The 4092-nt window shown below is 38.6% G+C and overlaps 1 non-coding gene across 1 annotated transcript; it reads left to right on the forward strand.

Moving 5' to 3' along the window:
- Positions 1-1194: 1194 nt before the first annotated feature.
- On the forward strand, positions 1195-1302 carry LOC141620019 (small nucleolar RNA R71). Its single transcript, XR_012531864.1, has one exon. It is a non-coding gene; the product is annotated as a small nucleolar RNA R71 (small nucleolar RNA).
- The last annotated feature ends 2790 nt before the right edge of the window (positions 1303-4092 follow it).

Consider the following 4092-nt stretch of genomic DNA (forward strand, 5'->3'; position numbering starts at 1 on the left):
TCACTCATTTATCATGTTTAGAGTTGTTAATATGATTGACACCCTTGTTAAGCATGTTTTCCCATAATCATGAGTGAGTAGTTTCCTAGCTAGGATTAGTGGGAGATTAGGGGAACCATAACATGGGGGTAGATTCATGCTTAATCTAATATGTTCTCATGAGATTGCTTACTTGTTGTAGTGTCAAACTATGCACATGTTATGTTTGATGAAATGCTAGACTATGAAACCTTGCATTCACACATCTCTCACCTATTCAACAAGATTTGTAAGATATAAACCAACTCGAGTGTTGTTAGACCATGCATAGAAGTGACTAGGAGGAAACTAAGTCGACTTGTAGGTATTGTACAGTCTTGACCGACTCGACTCCGGGACCCAAATCTTCCTAGGAATTGTAAGATATAAACTAACTCGATTCCACTACAACAATAATTTGCTTACAACTATAACAAAAAAAATTATAGCAATATTGTTAATGAACTTTTATATAATTGTTTGATTAAATACATATTTTCATGATTTTATAATATTTAAAAATATTATTTAAAATATTATATTTTATATATTTTAGCTTTAATTGAGTTTCAAACCTATACCACTCGGAATTGAAACAAACACATGGAATGAGGAATAATGTTCCAACCCTATACAACCCAAGTATGATTACTGATTCCAAACTCATACCCATGCACGAAACAAATGTCAATCATATCAATCCATACTCACATGTCATCATACATATTCATATTAGGGTTGTTCTATTCTAAAACCAATCATATCAATTTATACTGTACTCTCTAAATCTCGACAACACTCAAATAAACCCGACCCATTACCATCCCCTATGAACCCATGACATCCTAGTGCTTTTAATCATTTGTTTACTCTATTAATCTATTGTTTGCTTGAATTTATTACTTCTATTAGTTTAGACTCATCAACCCCAACCTAAATCATTTGTGACACTAGCGTAAATTGAGATAGATAGACTTAGAACCTAAAGCACACCGTCCTGTGGATCGACCTCGACTTAACTGCTATCTAGTTGTTTGTTGAGATTATAAATGTGTTTGATTGGGCGTGTGACGACAACATACCATCAGTAAACCTCCCATTGGATCCCATATTAAGCACATTGCCTGAGTCTTCATATAAGCCGTTCCAAAACTGTTGAACAAGGAACCACTCACTACGTCCATGGTGTGGACAAGAGCTACAAGTGTCCTTAAATCTCTCCCATGCTTCATATAATGATTCCTCATCTCTTTGCTTGAACCCGGTGATTTGGGCTCTCAACATGTTAGTCTTCTCCAGAGGATAGAATTTCTTGTAGAAAGCAAGTGCTAACTTCTTCCATGAATCAATACCAAGGGTAGCCTTGTCTAGGCTCTTTAACCATTGCTTTGCGGTACCGATCAAGGAAAAAGGAAATAATACCCATCGGATTTGGTCTTGAGTAACTCCGGTTTGAGAAATTGCATAACAATAGTCATAAAAAGTCTCCATATATAAATGAGGAACTTTACTAGGCATCCCTCCAAATTAACTTCTCTCAACTAATTGTATGAATGCGGATTTGGCAATGAAATTAGCGGTTAAATGTGGTGGTGTAGGAGTACCGTTTGGTAGGTTCTCCTCGGTTCGTACGGAATGAGATGAAAATTTAAGCATTGTGGGTTGATTTTGTGGTTGGTTTGGAATTGGGTTATCCTCTCCTTCTCTTGGAAAAGGGTTGAGAAACTCAATGTTATTTGGTTGAATGTCCACAATCTCTCCAATACCCACAACTCTTGAAGTACCTCTAGCAACTCTTCTATTGTTGGTTAAGGTCCTTTCAATCTCGAAATCAATAGGTAATGGATTACCTTGTGATCTCCTAGTCATGCAAAATATCAAACAACTAGAAAACAATTAGAACAACCTTGAGGAGATTGACTTCCCCAAGGTAAATAAAGACACAACTAAAAACAATTAACGAAAATCAAATCAATTGAACACCGTCCCCGGCAACGACGCTATTTTTGGTGTGTCGTTATTGCTCGTTAAAGCTTTCTACCAAAACAAAATTTATATCCTTACAAACTACTCTTAGTAGAGTGATAAGCAAAGGTCGGATCCCAAGGGACGGGTATCGATTTAAGATTTCAATTGGAAGTAGTTATGGCTTAAGGTGTCACAAATTTGGGTTGAAATGAGATGTAATCTGGACTAATCAACAAGATGAATGTAAATTAACGAAAACAAATTAAAGCAATTAAAGGGGTTTGTAAACAATTGATTAAGGGCACTAGGGTATCATGGGCTCATGAGGGAATCATGAAAATAGACCATACAAACATGTTCTCAAATAGATGCAAGCAACTTATTGTAGTGATGGAATCGAGTTAGTGTATATCTTACAATTCCTAGGAAGATTTAGGTCCCGGAGCCGAGTCGATCAAGACTTTACAACACCTACAAGTCGACTTAGTCTCTTCCTATTCAATCCTATGCATGGTCTAATAAGGCATGAGTTGGCTTATATCTTACAAGTCTCATTGAAAAGATAAGAGAATCATGCTAGGATTGTCAATCGAGCATTTCATCAAGCATAACATGTGCATAAGTTGAAATCACAACAAGCAAGCATTTAAATATGAAAGCATATTAAATTAAGCATAGATCTAATCCGATGATTGATTCCCCTAATTCCCCATTAACCATAGCTAAGAGACTACTCACTCATGATCAAGTTTAACATGCTAATAAGGATGTCAATCATATTAACAAAGCAAAACATGATGAATAAGTAATGTAATTAACAATAATTAAGCAAAGGTAAAAGGGATTATACCAACTTGAGATTATCTAAATAATTAAGCAAAGAATAATAGAAGGAAACTTGATGATTGATGGAAAGTTGTCAATCCTCCAATAAACCCCAAATAATCTTCTAATTACCCAACTAAAACTAAGAACAATTGAGAGATTAAGGAAAGATTAAGATGTAATTAATATTAAAATGTGCATTACAACTTGGATTAAGACTAAATTAAGAGATTAGAACTTGATTCTTAGATGCTTTCATCTAGGTAGTACAATAGGGTATTTTTACTAAAATTAAGTACAAGAATTAGGGTTACTAAGGGTTTAAATGACGATTAAGACTCTAAGAGAAGTTTGACGATTTGCAAGTACCGTAGGGACACGCGCGAGCTAAGTAGCAGATCCTCAGGGACACGTGCGTCCTGGCCTGGAAAATGCTCGGGACTGTAAGGAAATCCGCTCGAGCTGAGCCTTGAGACGCCCGGATCCTGGGCCTGGACGCTCGTCCTGAGCTCGGGACGCCCGGATCCTAGGATAGGGTTCCTCCTCCATTCTACTGCCTAACAATCCGTGGGGATTGACTTAGGGTCGCGGGGATCTTCATCATTGCCCAATTCACTTGATTTATTTGCTTAGGCCTTTAGTATTGGTCTCCTCTTCGATGCTTGGTCATTAGATGCGATCCATTTTGCTCCATTTTGCTCCATAAATGCAAGGCTAGCAATCCTCTCCAACCAAGGACACAAAACCTCAAAGAATATGCAAAATAGCGAACTAAAGTTAAGAAATGACCCTAATAGTCGTTAGAAAGCATGGGAACGAGGTTAATTCGGGGACTAAATGTGCACAAATATGAGTCACATCAAACTCCTCACCCCCACAACCGTGAAGGTGCTCCGAAGCCTTGTCAGGCGTCGACTCCTAGAACAGCACCCTAGGCGGGTCAACAGGCACCACGAAAGCCTCGCTGAAGCACTGGCGAGCTAAACGCTCACCAAGGTACCAGACTGGGTCGATCACCATCTCCAGGTACAGGCGACGACAACTACAAGGCCGTAAGAGCTCTCCAATACAGGCAGGCACCCCTATGTAGTGCTCCAAGGGCCTCGCAACGAACTGCATTCAAAACAAAACTAGTCAACTAACTAAGGGCTTTCTAGCAACCTAGTCACCCTATTTCTACCAATTCTCACAAAACGGAAAGGATAAGGGATAGAAACTCACGTCGCCAAGCCGAACGGCGTTCACCTGACGCCTGCAGTCCAAGTAAGTCGACTTGGTGGA

This window comes from Silene latifolia, chromosome 1 (genome assembly GCF_048544455.1).
Source record: "Silene latifolia isolate original U9 population chromosome 1, ASM4854445v1, whole genome shotgun sequence".
Taxonomy (NCBI): domain Eukaryota; kingdom Viridiplantae; phylum Streptophyta; class Magnoliopsida; order Caryophyllales; family Caryophyllaceae; genus Silene; species Silene latifolia.